Genomic DNA, 22,055 nt, shown 5'->3' on the forward strand with positions numbered 1-22,055 from the left:
AACTTGACAAAATGGATCATGGTATATTACAATGAAGTCATTTAATAAAATTTTAGTCATATTATTGAAAAATATTTGTTCTTCTTTAGGCAACTATTTTCATAATTTTAGGAGACTATTTTCCTGCTTTAAGCTACTAGAAGCAACTATTTCGTTCATTTTTTTTCTTTGGCAACCCTGATAATAGTTTTTAAGGCATTTTTAAACTTAAAATTTTTTTTCACTTGCACTAAAAATAATGTTTTATTTATTAAAAATTCATTTTCTTCTTTTATGTGAATAAAGTATAAATAACTATTTTTTTTTCTTTTATTGAAATAATTCTTAATAATAAGGATAAAATGATCTATTGTTTCTAATTTGTATTTGCTAACATAATGGTATATCATAATTTATCATAAAGCAGCATTGCATAACAAAGTCTATTTTTAAGTAACAAATGTTACTGTAACTTGTATTTATGTTATAATTAATATCATTCTTTGAAATATCATTAAAGTTTAACTATCAGTACAAATGGAGGAAAAATTGGCTTAACCATTTTCTTTTTTTTAATAGAATGATTGCTAATGAAGCAGTATTTCATAACAAGATCTATTTTTAAGTAGTAAATGTTACTGTAACTTGCATTACTATTATATATAACACCATTCTTTGAAATATCACTTTATGTTTTGCTACTAGTATAAATAGTGGTAAAGCTTTATCTTAACCATATTCTTTTGTTATAGGAGGACAGCTAATAAAGCAGTAGCCTTATAATTAATAAATCAATAATGCATTACAAAATCTATTTTATAAGTAATTAATGTTATTGTAACTTGTGCTGAGATTATTAATAACATCATTGGTAGGAAAATTATAAATTTTGCTATCAGTATAAATAATGGAAAAGCTTCGCTTAATCATTATCTTTTGTTATATGAGGAATTGATAGAATAGATATCTTTAGATATAAATGACCAATATTTCTAAATTTTGTCAAGATCTTGATTCTTAAAAGTATTTTTTATGAGCATTATATGTTGATTTATTACTGTGAAACATATTAAAAGCCCATAAATATTTAAAATAATTATTTATTCATAATGACAATCTATGAATAATGCCTTATATCATTAATAATTATTTATTGCTTTTTTAAATATTCTGCTTTTTAGCAGTTTCTAAATACACTATCTGGCTATTAATGACCGGACACCCCTCATTTCGGATACATGAGGTGCTATAAAAGTCAGTAGGGCGTAGGGCCGCCACGCGCCCGAATCACAGCTTTAACCCTTCTAGGAAGGCTATCCACTAGGTGTTGGTACACGGCGGCAGGTATTGACCGCCATTCCTCCTGTAACATGGCGAAGACTTGAGTGGTGGTTTTGGGGCGTTGTGGTCTGGCCCTCAACCGGCGCTCCAACTCATCCCAGAGATGCTCAATTGGATTGATGTCGGGACTTTGGGATGGCCAGTCAAGCTCCTGCACCCCCATTTCATCAAACCAGTCCGTGATGGCATGTGCTTTATGAATGGCAGCGTTATCGTGTTGAAACACAAACGGGCCATTACCAAACTGTTGCCACAGGATGGGAGCGCCGAATTGTACAGGATGTCTCTATACCCTTCTGCGTTCAGGGTTCCGCGCACTAACACCAAGGGTCCAAGGCCAAACCATGAGAAACAGGACCACACCATAATTCCTCCACCGCTAAACTTCACAGTGAGGACAATGCACTCCGGTAGGTACCGTTTTCCTGGCATTCGCCAGGTCCACACCCGTCCATCAGAGTGCCACAACATGTAGCATGACTCACCACTCCGCATAACGCTTTTTCATTGCTCTGCTGTCCACTGGCGACGTGCTCTGCTCCACTGAAATCGGTGGTGGGCGTTTGATGGAGAGATGTTTGGCTCATGTGCTGCTGCTCGTCCATGGAATCCTTGTGCAATCAGCTCCTGACGAATGGTACGTGTACTGGCAACGCTGCCAGATGCAGCCCGGATGTTGGTAGCGACAGTGTCCAACGACATTTGTCGGTTTGCCTTCACTACATGCCGAAGAGATCGTCGATCCCTGTCGGACATTATTTTGGGCTTGCCGGGTCGGGACTGCGGTTTTATCACTCCCTCTCCTTCCCATTTCAACACGACGTCACCAACTGTTGACCGTGGTATCTGAAACTTGTCGGAGATGGCACGTATGGAATGACCACATTGGTGGGCGCCTATGATCATGCCCCTTTCCGTCTCATTCAGCTCTCACCGTCCACTCATTTTCACTGTTAACGCTCGTATGGCCGTCGCCTGTTTGCGAATGGTCTTTCCCCCACAAAAGGTTCCGTATTTATTCGAGGACGAGTCCAACTGCTGTTCAGGGGGTGTCTGGTCATTAATGGCTAGATAGTGTATTTTTTAACTTAAAAAAAGAAAAACATATTAATCTTTATTATTATTATTTATAATTCATTCTTGTATTATCAATAACAAAATGTAGCAAAATGACAAGTAGAATTAAGCTTTGTCAGTACTTGCTTTTATAAATTTTTTCAAAAAATTTTTTCTTGAAGAGGTACATTAATGTATTTTCTCTCTTCAGCAAAATATTAGATTTTAGCTCTTGTTTTTAGTACTTTAGACACTATTTTGTAGCCTTTCCTAAGCCCTGTTTCATTCGATCCTGCCATATGTAGTCAGTAGTTATTTATTGATTTTTCTGTGTTAGATAATTAGTTAATTAAATGAAGGGACATTTTTTATAAAAAAAAACAAAAACAAATTAAAAGATAGGAAAATAAAAAGGAAAATATGTTTTAAGGAAAAGATAGGAAAATATGTTTTAAGGTTATGATTAATCTTATTTTTTAATTTATTAATAGTTGAAAATAGCTTTAATAAATGTGTATAGTAATTTTTTGAATTAAGCAATATTTGTTTAATTTCCAATAATTTTAGTTCATATGGATTTTTTTAAATTATTGCTTAAAAATTATATTTATGTTATTTAAAAGTTAAATCTCTTATTAGAATTTTGTTTGAATTTTAAAACTTCAAAATTTGAGTTCTTTTTAATGTATTGTAATTATTATTTTTTTGCTTGCTTATGTCTTTACTTTCATCAGATTCAAATTTTCTTTTTTAAAAGACTAGGCAAAAATCTCAAATGAGTTGCTGCATTTTTAGGTGATTTAAAAATTACTATTCTTTTCATTTTTATATATATATATATATTAGAATTGATTAATAATTGTTGAACATTATTGACATCATTACATAATGATCAATAAAGTGATAGAATGCTTAAAAATAAATACAATTTTGCTCTTTACAAAATGTTTTAAATTCTATCTGAATTTGTATTAAATTGTTTGTTTTCTTAGGAAATATAGAACTTAAAAGTAACCAAAACGACAAGTATTTTGCATTTGACAATTTTGGTTTATATTTCCGTGTTCCTTAATTAATTTTAAATCTCTTATACTTAAAAATACATGTTGCACTTGAAATATAAGCTGTATATGTTACACAATTACTGGATTGTTGTCACATTCATGCTGATGCTTTTTAAAGGCCCATTGTGTAATAACTGAGCTGGTTACCACCAAATCTTTTAGTCAGAAATTTACATTGTCTATAAATTTAATTTTAAATTATTTGATAATTTGTTTTAAAAAAGTATCTAACTTTAGAACATTTTTCAAAACTTTTCATATTAATTATTATTTTTAACCCTGTGATAAACATGCAAATAGAAAAGTTGTCTTAGATTCGGATGCATGCCTACTTGCCAACTATTATCTCTAATGGCATATAGGGAAGAAGTAGCCTTTAGAAACTTGTCCATTAGTGAAAGTGCCCTTTTTTTAATATCAAATTAATAACTGCTAAAGTTACTCAGAATTTTTCTAGCTGGCTAGGTTCAATACAGGATCAGATTAATTATAATCAGCTATTAGAATTCATATTTTAAGATGTTGTATTTATTGTGTTCTTAAGTCACACAGATTCAGCATTTCTTTTCTCTACATTTTTCGATTTTATTTAAGATATTTTTTAAAAAATACTTTTAAAACATGTGATATGCAAAATAATGAGCTTATTAATTATTATGTTTTTAATATAGTTTATTACCAATTATTATAGTTTTTTTCTAATTAGGTCATTAAAAATAAATAAAATTGGCAGTGTTTTTGCATTTAGCCCTTTTTTTAGTTTTGTTTTTTTATAATTTATTCCTATTCCTAGTAGTATAGATTTTCTTTACTGGAACTCTAATCAATTTGTGCACATTTTAAAGTAATTTAGATATTTTGTAAATAACTCTCAACATTAGAACTATACTTAAATATGTTAGCAATTTTGTAAAAGTTTTACTAAGGGATGCATCTCTCATTTCTTTTAAATAAGTTTTTTATTAGTATTTTTCTTACAGGGAAAATGTTTCCTGTATGACCTGCATTTTTAATAGCACTGTTGAAATGGCTTATATTTAATAGAAATATATGTCAACCTTCTGCAGCATTTACTCCTGAATTTAATCATTAATACTTGCATACATTACCAAGTCTAGGTGACTGCCTTAATAAAACGCAATTTATTTTATAGAATGATCTGAGCACTTGTTTGATTGTGAAATTTTTTAAAGGGTGGGAGTGATTGCAAAAATAAATAAGATTTGCAGAACTGTTAAACTTAAAAAGAAATAGTTTTTCATTAACAGTTCTTCATTAAACAAAGAGTCAGTTTGACATACACTGACTGACATACTTTAAATGACCTATTATTCTGGATTATATGGAAAACTTGCTTTTATACTGTAACAATACAGAATAAAATGTTATCTTGTACAACACATTAAGGTTCATATCTATCTTTAGCTTATTTTCGTATTATATTAATTTTTAAACCTTTTTTTTTATCTAAAATATATATGAGGTTTTCTACAGCAGATTGCTATGAGCTCGTCAGTCATAATATATCCCAATAATTTTTTTAATAAGTTATTGCTATACATTATTGTATCTGCTGTATTGTGTTATCATATTTGCCCCTGCATTTTGCCTGCTGTTAGTGTAACAATATTAGTGTTTTCTTTACAAAATAAGGAACACACATAAGCACATTTATTTGCATGAAATATCAAATACAGTATCATAACTACCTATATCAAACAATGAAACGAGATGGAGAATGTTAAAATGCTGGTTCTTACGCAAATACTTTGTCCCTTTTTTCTTTAAAAGTATATTCATTTATAACTCGATGAATGTTCATTTAAAATTCATCACTCAATTTATGAATCATGGAATATTTTAGTTAATATCTTTGTTTATTCATTCATGTCAATAATAAAATCAGCTGTTAAGAGTATCCTTTCATGGGATTTACAATAATAAACCAGCAAGGATTCTATCTGGAAGTAAGGAATTTGAATTTCTGTCTTTTGAATATTTTATTTAAATGATAATTTTTTTTAGAATACACCATCCATAATGTTAGTCTTAAGAGGGATGTTGGTAAAAATGTTTAAACAATAATTTTCAATAGTTTGATGGCACTAAATGGTAGAGTTAATGTGGTTCTGATATATTTCATGCATATTATGTTAATCTGAAAATGTGAGTCATTCCTGGTGTAATTTTTTTTGCAAGTGCTGATTTTTTCAATATAATTCTAGATTTCTATAAATTTTACGTCAAAGTATATGCATTTATTATATGTTTCGTTTTGTAAATTAGGTTTGTTCATTAAAAATTATAATGTGTCTTTAAATTGTATTATGTGTGTTATATTTGATGAGATCATTGCAATTTTTATGTTATGATTTAGTATATAATTTTTTTGTAGATTAGAATTAATTTTTTTTTATTAATCAGCTTTTTAAATTTTCCTAAAGTTGTAAGTACATAAAGGCTTCTTTATATTAAAGTTTAGTAAATTAAATGTTATATGGCGATTGATGTTAATTGCTTAAAATGTAATGTGTGTGATTATTAGTGTCACTTTTTAGCATACAGTGTATTACATTTCTTTGTAATAAGCAAGTCATTCTGTGTTTTGACTGATTGTCAAGTGGTTGTTTATGTCACATCTTTTATTTAACTGAGTGCTGTATGAAAGCAGAGATTTATTCATTTTAATTGTAATTCTGAAATTATAACTATAAAAACTTGTAAGCTAATGAATTTGCTTGAAAACTTAGTAAAATTGTTGAATTTGTGATATTTTATTAATAAAAATTATTAAAATTTTTTTTTAAGTTTATGAGTTATAATTTTCTCTATCAGTGTTAATAAAAGTATTTTAATCTTTTCACTTCTAAATTGTAGCTTTTGTTGTCAGTTTTCACTCAAAATAGAAATAATTTTGAATGCCTTTTTTAAGGGAAAAAAAAACAAGCATTTCAGATGCATTAAAAATACAATTTTTAGCAAACTAAAAATTGTATTTTTATTGCAAATTTCTTAAAAATGTTCTACCCAGATGTAAAGGATCTAATACTTTTTTAAAGAGGGACACGAGTATAAGCTATTTATCGCTTAGAATCAAAAGTTCTCATTGCAAATTTAGGAAATAAGTTTCTTAAATATCCATTTATCATTACATTTAGGTCACTTTTTCACCATATTGAAGACCTATTTTTGATTGCCATATTTAGAAAAATTTATAACTCAGATGTGTGTATTTTACCTATTTTACCTATGTACTTTGAAAAAATAAACGACTTACAAAATTTCATGTCCATTTACTAAGTTGTAACGTAACTGCTATGTCCTTTAGTTTAAGAAAAAACGAACTATTTCAAGAAAAAAGCATTTAATGTTTATATCATAATAGCATAAACATAATTACCAATAGCTCCTGGCGTAGCATATAAGCTTACGGGGGGACCCCACCCTGAATATTTCAAAAATTCGAAAAAATTTTTATTGCACTTTTCGATTCTTTGTACCCTTCCTAATGTCTGTCTAAAACGATTTCTCGGTACCTAATTTCGTTTGGAAGTTATACCGGAAAATAGAGAGTCGTTGCTAAGCAGGTAGAAAGGCCTGTTCCGGAGGATTAAGAGGGGTGACATTCTTTTTGTGTCTCACCCATTCTGTTGACGGAGAAGATGTATGGAGCTGGAATTGCAGAATAAAGGTTAGTCATTACTAATTTCATAATTTACTAGATTGAACACAAGTCAAAACTTTAAAACGCGTTTTTCTCAAAACGCTGTTTTTTGACCTGGCTTAACATGATTTATACAACGAAATAAGCTGTTCTTTATTTTAAATTACGTAAAAATATATTCTTTAGAAAGTAGCATAGGATTTTTTTGATATTTTTATATTTCGATTTTATATTAGTGTTTTAATGAATATATTTTTAATAAAAAACTTAACTTTTTTTTTAAGTTGCTGCCAGTTTGGTAGTTTTGCGAATATCAAAAAACCGCTATGCTACTTTTTAGATAATGTCTTAAAGTTTCAGAAAATCTAAACAAAATCGTTTTCCTATGTTTCAGGACTTCTAAATCCATGAGGCCAGTGAGGTGCTACTTTTTGATGACCTGCCACACACAGAGCTGCCGCCAACTTATTTTTTATTATTTTGTAAATTTTTTTTTTTTTTTAAAATAGACTTAAATTGTAGCTAAATAACATAAAAAAAAGCAAGGAGTCTCTGTATTGTCTCTATAATTAAAAAAAAATTCAAGAAAAACGTTAATATTTTACCATCTCAGGGTAGGGTCCCCCCTTAAACAAGTTATATTTTATTGCAGATATGTATCACACTTTTTTTTTTTATTCTTGCAAAACTTTTGTTTTAATCCTTTTTAAAAATTTTATTTCTTAAAAGTTTTCCCTTTCTTTTTAAAGTTCTGAAATCAAGTAAACTACTTTAAAATTTTAGACAGTCTTTAAGTACCTTTTAGATTTTTAGCAATAGTAATCTCAGTTCTGTTAGTTAAAAAATAGTTTATCCCGCGAGAATTATTTTTATGAAAGTGCGGATTATTTTCTGAAATAATCTTAAAAATAATAAAAAAGGAACTTACAAAATAAAGGACGTCTGGTAATACTTGGCCGTAAAAATATATTTTCATTCTGAGTTTACAAAAAAAAGTTTTACGGCTTATTAGCTTTTTTTTTTCAACAAAAAATTCCATTAAGAAAAATATTTCACCTTTCGCGAAAAAAGATGTATATTGGTTTATGGAATAAAAATGTTTTTATTTATTTTTTTCCAGAATCGTATAGAATAAAACTGAAATACTCATTACTACGAAAGTTATTTTAATGCCTTGTAGTTAAAGATATCATTAGAATCGGGTGAATAATTGATATAATTTGAATTCGGGTGATTTTTGTCCAATTTCTTTTATAAATTTTTAGATAATATCTAAGCTACTGAATGAGTGAAAGCGAGTAAAATAATAGTAGCATCTTCTAACGTATAAAATTATGTATAGAATCGTTAGAATATATCATATAGAATACCTGGAGTATTATTTACAATGAGAGTTAAGATTTTAATCAGAATACATAGTAGGTTGTGATAGTGTTAGAATCTATGATTTATCTAAGGTTTCATAATTTTTTTTCAATAAATATCTAGTTTTTTTGATAAAGCATACATTGGTGAGCATACTAATAAGCAAGGAAAACTGTAGCATCTTGTTAACATTGTAAAAAATCACTGTTTAAGATGTAACAGGAATACTTGTGACAATGAATATTGAATTATACAGAGTCGCTACTAGCATTGTATAGAATGCAACTGGAATATTTACTACAAAGAATGGTATTTGTTATGATATCGTTCGAATTTTCGAAAAAGTAAAACTGCCCAGTTTTACTCTACTAGTGGGATACACGTGTTAACTCTATGGCGAATTTAGAAATATTAGAATTTCAGTGATAAAGCAGCAGACATTCCTATTTTATATGACAATTTTGGAAAATTATGTATGTAATATTCGTGTGATGTAGTCAAGGCAGTAAATGAGGAGAGGGATAGGGATAGTTGTCCAGGGTAGGGATTGAACTGGTCCACTGGAACACCGGACGTGCTCTGCAAACTGGTGGGCTCCTTCCCAGTAACTTTCTATTAAAAAAAAAAAAAAACGATATTTTATTTTTGCTTTGAATCCTTGCTTTTTCTGTAAAGAAATTATAAAAGAATAATTTTGAGCCGTCGTGGTTCAGGGGATAGAGTACTTGCCTCTCAATGGAAGTGACCCAGGTTCGAATATCAGTGACGATTGCTCGATACGAAATCTGCTCCAGGCTTACACCGACCTAAATTCTCACGCAAAATGTCCTCAGTAGTAGATGGTACATTGGAAAAATCAGACTAATTTTCGCGGTTTTCCACTCCATGTAGCGCAATTGCGGGTAAGTTCCATGCAAAAGTCCTCCACGACGACAAATTTATCCCAATGCTTGATCTAGGAGTTTCTTTGTCTTCTGAATTGGGTTCGGAATAATAAGGTTACAGGGTTGAACATTGTTAGTCGTAAAGGCAAAATACGGTCTGCTGTTCAACGCTAGTGATAAAATTAAAACATAAAATAAAAAATAAAATAAAATGAAAGATTTGTTATGGATGGTGTTTTCTACACTAGGGAACGGCAAGCCCGGTACCGCCTAATTTTCCGCGTTACTGTTTCCGTTGTATTTTAAAGCCATTTGGCATCATTGTGTTTTGAGATTCTTGAAAACAATGTATTTGATTACTTATTACTTGTGTTTACAATGCTAAAAGTGTTAACACTAACGTAAGATGGTGCACAGCTTGCTGTTGTTGTTGTTGTAGTTCATTTACGTCGAACTAGAGCTGCACAATGGTCTATTGGCGACGGTCTGGGAAACATCCCTGAGGATGATCCGAAGACATGCCATCACAATTTTGATCCTCTGCAGAGGGGATGGCACCCCCGCTTCAGTAACCCAACGACCTGCGCGCGAAGTCGAGCACTTTACGGTAGAACAGTTTAACGAGGACCAATACCGCACACCCTCGGTCCCTACGCAGACTGATCCAAGTGGGTCACCCACCCGCACACTGACCGCAGCCAGTGATGCTTGACTTCGGTGATCTGCTGGGAACCGTGTCTTAATGATCAGTCCCCTGCGGGACTGCACAGCTTGCAACAAGAACAAACAGTAATAAGGCGGGTTGACACGATCAAAGTACTTTGATCAAAGTATGCGCGCGCAATCAAAGTAAGCAAAAGTAAGTCATAAAAGTAAATAAAACAAAAATGGGAACCACGAAATTTTAGGGAAAAGGGAAAATGCGAAGGGAAAAAAAAGTCACGCACTGTTGTTGAGAGTATGATACATCAAATGAATAATCTCGGCCTCTGCGTTTTTAAAATTTATTCGAATTTTAAAATTATTTAATGAAGTTTAAATAATAAAAACATATTTTATTAGACATTGATATAAGCAGTTTAACCAACCCTGTGATTATATTAATGAAAAGAGGAAAATTATTGTTTTTGAAATTAACTAAATATATAAAAAGTTCCCTGTATTTGTAATTGTCTCTTACTTTGATGTGACGTAATTTACTTTGATGGGTGTTCAACTTTAATTTCTACTTTGATTCAAACAGCGATAATTGTGCCAATTGTGGGTATCGGTAATTGATTGTTATCTATGACGTATTTCCCTAAGAGAATTCTAAAAATGATAAGGATCAATTTCAAAGATGCGTTAAATGGAATTTTTCCAGTTTCGTGTGGTGAGGAAGCTAGATCCTAACTTCACGTTTGCGGTTACAATGAAGTTAATCACAGAAAAAATTCAAAATAATTATTTTTCAAGTCCATTCTCACTGTATGCAAAATAGCAGGTGAATTTGGAGGTTCACATAAAGCGAAATTTTGAATATTGTGCTAGCGATCTCTGAGGAACCATTACCATTAGATTCTGTACAATACTTGTGCTAGTAGTCCCGCTGTGGACTGATCGTAAGGACACAGTTTCCAGTAGAATACCTCAATCAAGCATCACTGGCTGCGGTCATCAAACGGGTGGACTGACCACTTTGAGCAGCCTGCGTAGGGACCCAGGGCGAGCGGTATTGGTCCTCGTTAAACTGTTCTACTGTAAAGTGCTCGACTTCGCGAGCAGATCGTCGGGCTACTAAAACAGGGGAGCCACCCCCTTTGCTGAGGATCAAAATTTCGATGGTATGTCTACGGATCATCTTCAGGAATGTTTCCCAGACCGTCGCCAGTAGCCCATTGTGCGACGTACATGAAGCACCCAAGTGCTGGTAGCTTTCCATATTTCTTTCTTATTTAGTTTCTGATGCGGGTTTCGCACTTTGAATGTAAAGGGCACAGGAGTCGAATTATCTTTTGTTGGTATTAGCATGTGTATTTTCCCATCTGTATGTCTTTTCTTTCTCCAATAAATGGTCTACCTTGGTGGCTATTATAATTTTATTCAAAATTAAAAAAAAATACCGTCCTTATTCGCATATGAGTAATGTTCTTTCTCCTTACATTGAAATATGACTTAAATAAAATGACAAATACTCATTTTTAAATCACTATGTATGCAAAAATTAGAATATCAAAACCAGTTTGATTGCTTTTGAAGAACTTTCCATTAATCTCCTTATACCTTTACTGGTTTAATTATGCAAATTAATTGGATTAAAATAGTTTTAAATATTTAAAAAATCGTTTTTATATAAAAATTTTTTTAAAAAGTCGGAAAACAAAAATATATATTATATTTTTTCCTTATTTTTGTTTTCCGGCTTTTAAATTTATTCGTTTTAATAAAAATGTGTTATTTTTAGGTATTAATTTTTTTTTTCTCATTTAATAGTTTCTTTTTTCATGAATTTTTATATTTTTCTCTCTGTACTTTCGACACAGTTTAGTAACTCTTTGCACTTGCAACTTTTGTGTAGCAAATAAAGCTATTATTTTTTCGTAATTCTCTTTGTTATTCTCGTAATCTTTTTTGTTTCTATTGTGTTATATATATAACACTTGTTACCATCATCATTAAAGAATGTTAATTTACTCAAACAAGTTTTTCGATTTATATTCCTTATGCAAGCTATTATTTTGTAATAATTATTATCAAACTCATAATAAAAAAGCTTATGCTATATCATGCTCCTTTAAAGCAAATTTTTTAACAACTAATATTGTAAATTGATACAGGTTTTAAAAAAATAAACTATACATAAATAAACCTTAATTTTTCATCATTCCTCTCTGACATCCCTCGCCATATATCAAAAGTAAAACCTGGTCCTACTGGTAATCCATTGGACTTGTTGATTTTAAATTATGAATTGAAATAGTTAAAACAAAAAGACTGTTTCAATAAATGTAAATAAATTTGGATTTCAGTGATATTTGCTGAGAAACTTTAGCAACTTGAGAAAAAGCTTCCACAAAGTTCTAGAAACATTCTTTGATACTCAATAACTTTAGGCATTTGATTCCTACATCGTTTATTAGTGTTATTTATAGAGTAACTTTTACATCAAGAAAAGTATTGATTTCTATAAAATTTGCATGCTGAAGCCTTTTACATCTAATACAGAAAAATATACTATATATAAAATTTATTATACAACTCCACTGAAATCCAATTTTATTTTTTTGCAACATACAAGCAATAGTTCTTAGTTTAAAAATTTTTATTGGTAAAAACATTATTGGATTACAAATCATTTGAAATGGGAAAGAACAATATATTAAATTGAATGAAATAATTTTTATAGTAAATTAAACATATTAGTTTAAGGGAATAATTTTAATGGAATACACTGAAACTATGAATGCAGGAATTTATAAGCTCTCACCCATAAACTATTTTGACTAATTTCTAGTACTTAAAAAGAAGAGAATAAGAACAAAAAAATTGCTGAAAACTGTCACAAAGATTTATAAATATTTTATGTAACATGCATATACATTATGCAGTATCAACATTAAAATTTTACAATATAAAACAATTAGAAGAAGTTTATATTTAAAGAAAGAATCTTGAACTGTTCAATAATAAAAATATAATTTTAATTTAAATCTACAAAGAATATATAATAGCAAATTTTCTCAGATTTTATGTTTAGAAAACATATAAAAACTTTTGTATAACAATTTTGAATAGGCCACAGTAAAATGTTATTGACCCAATAAAAGATCCTGTACAAGAAATTTTTCTTTTTTTAAAATTGCTACCAGGATAACCCCCAAAAATTTTTAGAACAGAAATAACTAATACATAATTAAGATTATAAAAGTCCTGATAAGATTAAGATTAATTAAGGTAATTAAGATAAAAAGTTATATAAATGATTATGAAAGCTCCCTAAGGTCAAAACATTTTCCTCTGAACACTTTCACTACTGCTCTTTCTACTTCTGTAATTCTACTTCTGCTTCAGCTTGTAATTATTTCCGTCTGTGATATAATACAGGTTATTTTAAATTGCAGAAGAGGAGACGAGGAATAAATTCTGTCAACCTGTAAAAGATAAAAAAATACATTATTTCAAAAAAAAAAAAAAAAATAAATAAATAAATAAAAGGTTAATAAATCTTTTCTTTACAATTCATTTAATTTTTTTATACTGTTACATTACATTATTATCATTCGATTTTTTTGTGTCTTCTATGGAATTAGTGATTAACATTTGCTATGCCATCAACATCTCCTATTACCATCAACTAATAATATCAAATTTTTTCCTAATACAATTTCGACTACTCCCCCTTAAAATTTACAAAAAATTCTAATATAATATCAAACAAAAAAAAATTCTGAATTTTTTAATATATTTCAGTAAAATTGCTTAGAAGTAATAGTAGTGTTTCAAAATGGTCTACACCACATAAAATTAAAATGTCTTTATTGAATATTCATTTAGAAAAAATAATTAATAAATTTAAGCTATGCTTAAAATACATAAAGTTACTACTTTACTAAATTTGAAAAGAAATAACTTTCTATTGCTCAAAAATAAATTGCCTATTAATGAGCACTTGAATTGTGCAGACTGTTACTTCCAATTTGTATACTTTTGAGGAGAATGAAGTTAGCAATCAAGTAATACAATTAGTATCAACTCTTCATTAATATTAAGACAATATTTATAAAATGCATAGATTAAAAGTTTCAATTTACTTTGATAAAACTTGAATTTGATGAGCACAATGAGAAATATTGAAGGAAAAAAAAAACACTGTAGAAATTTGACAAATCACCATGCTGGAAGACAAAAGAAATATACAACAAGACACATTTGACTGTATAAAAAACACAAGTTTCAACATCCAATTAAATCTGTTTTGATGTTAATTATATCTAAATTTTTCAACTGTAAATAGTCAGATTTCAATAGTGCATATGATTTTCCCATACCTTTATACTAATTGCAACATACACACTTTTTGTTTTCCTTTTTGATAAGGATTATAAAAATACATATCAAAAGCAGTATTTAGAGAACAAACTGTATATTATATATTAAGTATTGTATCTATGTTTGTAAAATTAGCACATTTTAATCAAATTACTTAAGATTTTGCATATTGTATGTTTCCAGAAAGAAAAAAAAGAAAATTTTTTTGCTCTTTCTTAGAGCAAATAATGTAACTTTGAAAGAAAAAAGATTTAATATTATATAAGTTAATAGAATTAAAAGCAAGTCCATAGGAATTCAATTTTATAACTGTAGCATATAGCATAAAGCATCACGAACAGTCCAAAATGAAGTTGAATTAAACATTTTTATTCAACAACAAAACTTTCTATAGTTCATCAAGATAAGATACTCATGAAAATAATGATTATTATACATGGAAATAAGATATTCTTTGTATGAAACAATTTTTGTGTCAAGTAAGCTAGAGTGTATGTGGTCAAATAAAACATTTGGCAAAAAAGATAAAGTCAAACAAACGGACATTTTAAAACTCTCAAGCAAATTTGTATAAAGATCAAACTAATATAAAAAGATCTTCATATTAAGCTAGAAATGCATAAAAATTTTCTAAATCCTAACTATTCTAAATCCTAAATAAGACATATGGATCTCCATGTTTTTAAAATTCCACATTTATCAAAACACAAAATTTTCTCTATAAGCTATTTTTCTTTAATTAAATATAGACAGAAAGTAACCAAAAACAACAATTACTTACATAAAATTTTGACAGAAAATAATCTGTATTAATATCTACACAGTAATAAAAGTTGAGCAATATATTATACTATAAAATGATAGAGCTAAAAAACAGTTCAACTAAATATTTTATAAACTTTAATAAAAATTATTAATACACAAACAGATCGGGAATAAATGAACTATTAGGCATGGAATACATATTTTGTTATTATTTCAGATTGTTCAGTTCAGAAATACTTCTAATAATCTATTAACTACACAAAGATATCATAAATACATTAGTATAACGTATATTAGTATGTGATATAATTAGTAGTATTTAAAATAGAAAACGTAATATTCATTTTAAAAGCACATATAGTTGATTAAAACGAAGAAATTCTCACTTACCCGATAATATAGAGAAGTTTTCAAATCCTATTAGTATATCCAGATTTCTTGAAAAAAAGGTTCTAAATAAACATATTCCCTGTAAACAAAAACAACTTCTTCTAAATCGTCACATTTCCCTAAAAATATTTCCCTACTGGTGAATGCGCGCGCTTACTTTGATCAAAGTACTTTGATCGTGTCAACCCACCTATAAACTTATAGAAAGAGGCCATATCAAGACTGCCAAAAAAGCGAGTTATTCAAAATCTAGCAACCATGTCACCTTTTTTAACAATGTATCTCTAAAAAGCTAAAACAAATTTTCCCTTCAAACTTACCAGAATTACATTAATATCTTATGGAATATGGCAGATTTGAGCTCAGAAATCATCTAATTGATTTCTTTTATTGAAAACAAAATTATCCGTTTGAAAACATCGCCTATCAGAATAACTGGTAGTAAGCAGCTGCAAACTTTTTAACCGGAACTAGAGTAGGTGCCGAGCTCGAGATTGTTATTGTTTACATTTCTATTGAAAACACCATCCATAGAAGATAATTTTTTTATAAATTCTTTAAATGTTTCATATGCTTTAAATAACTTACGATCTAACAATCAGAAATATTGGCATAAAAAAAACAATTTTTCCAATTTTTTAATTATTCATTTTAATATAGTTTTTTTTAAATAAACACCTCACGGCACTCTCTTGAAGTTGCGTCTACCGACCTCCAGAGTATCCCAGTACGTCAGTGGTATCGATAAAACATGGTGGATTCGAGTACCTAATAAATGATAGCGAGTTCGAGAGCTAGCTCAAAATAGTGGGTTCGATTATTGATCAAATGATAGTGGGTTCAAGTATTGTTCAAAGGACAGTGGGTTCGAAAACTGTTAAAATGATAGTGGGTTAGAGTACAGATAAAAAAGTAGTGGGTTTGAGTTTTGAACAAAAGAGAGTGGCTTAGAAAAGTGTTTATACTATTGTGGGTTCGATTAGCGTTCAATTGATTTTCAATCAATAGGTTCAAGTGCTGATCAAATTATAGCGGGTTTGAGTACTGATGAAAAATAGATGGTTCGTTTATTGATCAAATGATATGGTGGGTTGGAGTACCTATAAAAAGTATTTAGCACTTCGTACTTTTCTATTTACGTCGCACTAGAGTTGCAGAATGGGCAACTGGCGACGGTCCGAGAAACATCCCTGAGGGTGATCCGGAGACAACGTACATACGTCACATCCCGTTTTACAGGGAGGACACATACGCACACCATCCATTCATCTGTAGATCGTAATTTTAACCAGAACTAGAGCACAATTAATCTCCGATCCAGTACCTCAAGTGGTATTTATTTGTTATGGATAGTGGTTTTGAAAACCGATGAAAAGAGAATGGGTTCGATTTCCGATAAAAAAAATAGTGGGTTCGAGTTTGAAACAAAATAGAATCGGTTCGGAAATTGGTCAAATGATGAAATGAGGGTCGGCTCAAAAACCAATAAAAAGATGGTGTGTTTGAGTATTGGTAAAAACAGAGTGGGTTCGAGAATCGATTAAAAAGTAGTGGGATCTAGTACTGATGAAATTAGTGCGGGTTCTGTTACCGGAAAAAAGATTGTGAGTTCCTGTATTAAAAAAAATAGAGGATACGAGTGATAATCAAAAGATACTAGGTTCGAAAATTGATAAAATGATAATAGGTTCGAGTACTGATCAAAAAAGAAATGATTTGAATACTGTTCAAACGATTGCGGTTTCGAGTTACGGTAAAAAGAGAGTGGGTTCTAGAAATTTAAAAATGTGATTCGAAAAGTGTGTAAATGATAGCGGTTTTTAACACCGATAAAAGGATTGTAGATTCGAGTATTGGTCAAAAGAGAGTGAGAATGATAGTGGATTCGAGTTTTGATCAAAAGAGATTAGATTCGAGAACTGATGAAATGATGGTGCATTCATGTACTCATAAAAATACAGCAGTTTTAAATATCAATCACGGATGGACTGGCTCTCTAAACTAGGTGCCTCCGGATCGGGTACGTTCTAGTAGGGAAAAAAAAGCAATCAAATGAACTTGTTTCTGTTTTGAATGTTTTTTTTTTTGTCATTGAAAGAATTAGAAATGAATGTACATTAAAGTAAATTTTTTTTACAAATGTTTTAAGAGTTTCAAATGGTTTAAATAACTAACAATCACACATAACTGAAAAAATTTTGTTATTCGAAAATTAATATTTCCAATGTATTAATTTATCTTTACACACCCACACCCACCCACACACACATATATGTATAATCTACTTACTTTTATTTTACAACATAACAATTCTTCAATTGTTATGTCGTTCTGTTAACGTGAAATGTCGATCTCTCCTTTTTATAGCAGTAAAAAAAAGAAAGTTTTCATGAATAAAAAAACATTTTTTTCTAAAATTTATTTTAAATTTTTATATCTTAATAAACGTAAATCAATGGTTGAAATACAAAAAATGTCTGCAAAATGTGATTGTTTGAAAAATAAGAAAAAAAAGATCTGATAAAAAGTCGCTGTTTCTTTTCATTCCAGATCCTATTTTTATATCCTCTTTTGTACTATTTTAGAAGATCAATCTTGAATTTCTTTTAAAAATGAATATAATGTTAATAAGAAGAAAGAAAATTGTTGCAAGAAGCTTTTTCAAAAGTTTCCATTTGTCTTTAATTGATTTTTTAATGAATGCACTTTTATGAATGGGCTTCTTATTGCAAGCATTATAGTCATAAAAATAAGCAATCAAGAATGGTCATTGAATTAATATTGATTTGCTTAAGAAAGTGTCAGTAAGTGAGTGAAATAAGATTTTAAAAATGTTAAATTTTGAATGAAGACTATATTTTGTTGCGAAAATTCAAGCATTTTGTCTTATTGTAAAATGCATTTAATGAAGAAATTTACTTGAATGCGAAGTTAGTACAGTTATGCAAAAGTCATGAAATTTCCTAGTTTTGGCTACCAATATAGTTTTTATTTATCGTGATGACCAAATTTCAGACCAAAATATAATTTTTCATAGTATAAATAGTTTAAGGTAAACAAGAGTGTGGTGTTTTTTCAAGATAAATTTCAAAAAAGAAGGGAAAGAACAATCAGCCCTTTTATGTTTTTAAAAACAATTAATGAGACATTCGCCCTTAATGCGTTAAAGATAATATAAGTTAAAACTCAGAGTTGTCCGTTGTGATCACCCTTAATATGTATTCTTAGAATCTTTGAGAAAAATGAAGTCAAATGAATATGCACAATGAGACAGAAGGAAGCAAATTAATATTAAAGCCAGGAAAAAAAAATAGCAGGAATGCTATACTATGAATCAGTACTGCAAAAAATGGAGCTAAAAACATCATTACCTATTTAATCATCGGAGGAAAGGTTATCATTCGAAGCACTGCCAAGTTTCATCAGGCAATTAAACTGGTTTTGATTTTTATTTTACCTCTTTTATATTTAGTTTGACAATTTACAGTAACAATTTTGTTTTTTCTTGCTTAAATTTAAGCGGCGACACATAATGTGTATACTTTTTTGACTCCATTATTGAAAAAGATTTTAAATATCTATGTAAAGGGGATCATTTGAGAACACTCTGTAATAGCATGATCTGAAATATTTAACGGCGGTGTCTCTTATTTAAAGCTTCAAAATATTGCACATTGGTTTGGGCAAAAGAAGACCTCGAAGATTTTTGCTGTGTTAATCCAAAAGTTCTTTATTTTTTAATGCCTGCTAAAAAGGAAAAAAAAAATGATTCACTTGATATAACAGCTTTAAAATTATTTCTTCCCAAAAGCGAACATTCATAAAATTAAACAGTATTAGTCTGTACTTTCTCAAAGTTTCAGGTCAGAATCTTTACTTGTTTTGTCACAACTTTACACCATTTTTCATATGATAAATTTTAAGAGTGCAATGGTTTCCGATTAGGGGTCGTTCAAATAATGCTTAAACGTATAACAGGGGAAGAGATTGAGCTTTGTTTACTTTTGTTGACTGGATGCGAACAACATGAGCAATGCTTATATGAAACAGTAAATTCCTTTCATAGAAAAAAACACTTCGCAAATAACAGAAATAATCAATCTTAAGGAAATATACACCGAAGAGCCATTACATTATGACCACTCTCCATCTATAGCAATGGGCTTGCCCAGAAACAATGTTTTCATGGGGCACATTAGGACCCATAATCCTCATAGAACAATCTCTGACGTTTGTAAACTACTTGAATATAGTTGCAGACCAGGTTCACCCATTCATGGCAACAGTTTTTTCTGAGAGGGATGGTGCTTACCAACAGGATAATGCACCATGTTATAAGGGTCGAATCGTCTTGGATTAGTTCGAATAACATTCCAGTGACTTTCAAGTCATGTCTTGGCCCCCAAATTCACCTGACCTTAATCCAATAGAGCATTTGTGGTCCTACTTGGAAAACCAAATTCGTGCTGCCACGCTACCCCCTCGCAATGTGAGGGAATTGTAGGACCTGTTGGTGAGCACTTGGTACCAAATACCTCAGACTACCTATCAGCACCTTGTGGAATCAATGTCATGGAAGGTGCTAGCAGTTTTGAGGTCTAAAGGTGGTCCTACATGTTATTAGCAGGGTGGTCATAATGTAATGACTCTTCGGTGTATATCTTAATAATATCACTAAAGATGGGAGCTAGTAATTTGTTTGTTTCAACGGGCTGGGGGGAAGGAACCTAAAAATCTTACTTTGCTGTATTATACTATTGCGTATAACTTTGTAAGTACTTTTAAGTACAATTTTGTTGCTGATTTTGCTTGGATAATTGAAATATTTATATTCGAAAATACATATTTAATTAAAAATATTTGCACTTGACTTTCACTTGATTTTCGAGAATGTGATCCTTCTGGCCTTTTTTAGTTCTAAAGGTGGGTATACAATGCTTATAATATTGAAATTAATGAAAATATTTCTTGAATAAATTGGGATCCAACGAATGTATGGATCCCAATTTATGTATCCCAATATGGAAAGAAAGTGGCGAGTGTCCAGTGTTTATTATCTAAGGAACATCAAGTATATCTTTTCAAATGCTTGAGTTATTTTTTAACGGTCAGGCTGAGGGGCGAGGCAAAAACAACCTCCTCGAGATATGCAGGTACCATATCAGAAATTCAAAGTCAAGTATAAGTTTTTACCAGCCCTTCGGAGCATAGTGAGAGATACATTATTGGCTCTTTATCTGAAATGAGCTTTGCCAAAAGACAAGCCAATTGAATCAACTTCGTAATATCTAACGCTAATATTTAATTTCTGCTGCTGTGAGTTTGATTTGATTGATTTGTTCATTTACGTCGCACTAGAGCTGCACAATGGGCTATTGGCGACGGTCTGGGAAACATCCCTGAGGATGATCCGAAGACATGCCACCACAATTTTGATCCTCTGCAGAGGGGATGGCACCCCCGCTTCGGTAGCCCGATGACCTGTACGCGAAGTCGAGCACTTTACGGTAAAACAGTTTAACGAGGACCAATACAGCACACCCTCGGTCCCTGCGCAGACTGATCCAAGTGGTCACCCACCCGCACACTGACCGCAGTCAGTGATGCTTGACTTCGGTGATCTGCTGGGAACCGTGTCTTAACGATCAGTTCACTGCGGGACTGCTGTGAGTTCGTAACACAGCCTATATTTAGCCAGTGCCGGCCAGCTGCCCGAGTGGCTAGCGTGCCTGACTGCGAAGCCAATGGCTGCGGGTTCGAATCCCACTCTGGGCATGGATGTTTCTCTCTCTCTGTGTTGTCTTCTGAAGTGCGAATGCATGAATGTGGCCAACCCTATGAACGGCTATTTGTGGCAGTGTGGCGTGGGTAATGTTGCTCGCCTCTGTGACTTTGGTACACAGGTTACATAAATGCTGTCCCTGTTACATAAATGCTGGTAAGTTCCATCAAAAATTCCTTCACTAAAACTTGAGTGTTCCAATGCTTGATCGAGAAGTTCCCTTGTCGTATTGGGTTCGAAAGGAGTGATTTATTAATGATTTATTGATGGTGATTATGGAGAAGGAGGATTCAGGGTGCCATTTATGTTGAGATGGTGGTAAGGAGTAGTTGGAAGTTGTGTAGATATTATTCACAAATTGAAGATAGATAGTGAAAATGATAGTTGAAGATGAAAACTGGGTCAGTTAATAAAAAGCTTTTATTTCATATATTTGCAGAGCTTGAGATACCAAATATAAATATTATCCATAAGAATTTCAGTTGAATCAATTTTGCATAATAATATTAATACGGACAGGCCATGGGAAACAAATCCCCCACAACCTGCCTAATCAAAAGCCAAATTTAAAAAGTACGTGTAATTTGTTCCGATCGGACACAGGAGAAGCATGGGTAGGAGATCCAAAATTGGCGAATTATCATAATATAACATAGCCAAAACAAAGCCAACCAGCATATCAATATTGGGTTTAAAAGAATACCTTGGCGATCACGTATCGCCAACAAATTTATGAG

General features: G+C 30.9%; 1 long non-coding RNA gene across 1 annotated transcript; it reads right to left on the reverse strand.

The window, feature by feature from the left end:
• Nucleotides 1-13,402: 13,402 nt before the first annotated feature.
• LOC147801820 (uncharacterized) lies at nucleotides 13,403-15,820 on the reverse strand. The gene is made up of 2 exons (XR_015430411.1): nucleotides 15,537-15,820; nucleotides 13,403-13,483 (listed from the first exon to the last, which is right to left on the reverse strand). It is a non-coding gene; the product is annotated as an uncharacterized LOC147801820 (long non-coding RNA).
• Between the last annotated feature and the right edge of the window lie 6,235 nt (nucleotides 15,821-22,055).

This window comes from Parasteatoda tepidariorum, chromosome 11 (assembly GCF_982258835.1).
Source record: "Parasteatoda tepidariorum strain Cologne lab strain chromosome 11, Ptep-v5.0, whole genome shotgun sequence".
NCBI lineage: Eukaryota > Metazoa > Arthropoda > Arachnida > Araneae > Theridiidae > Parasteatoda > Parasteatoda tepidariorum.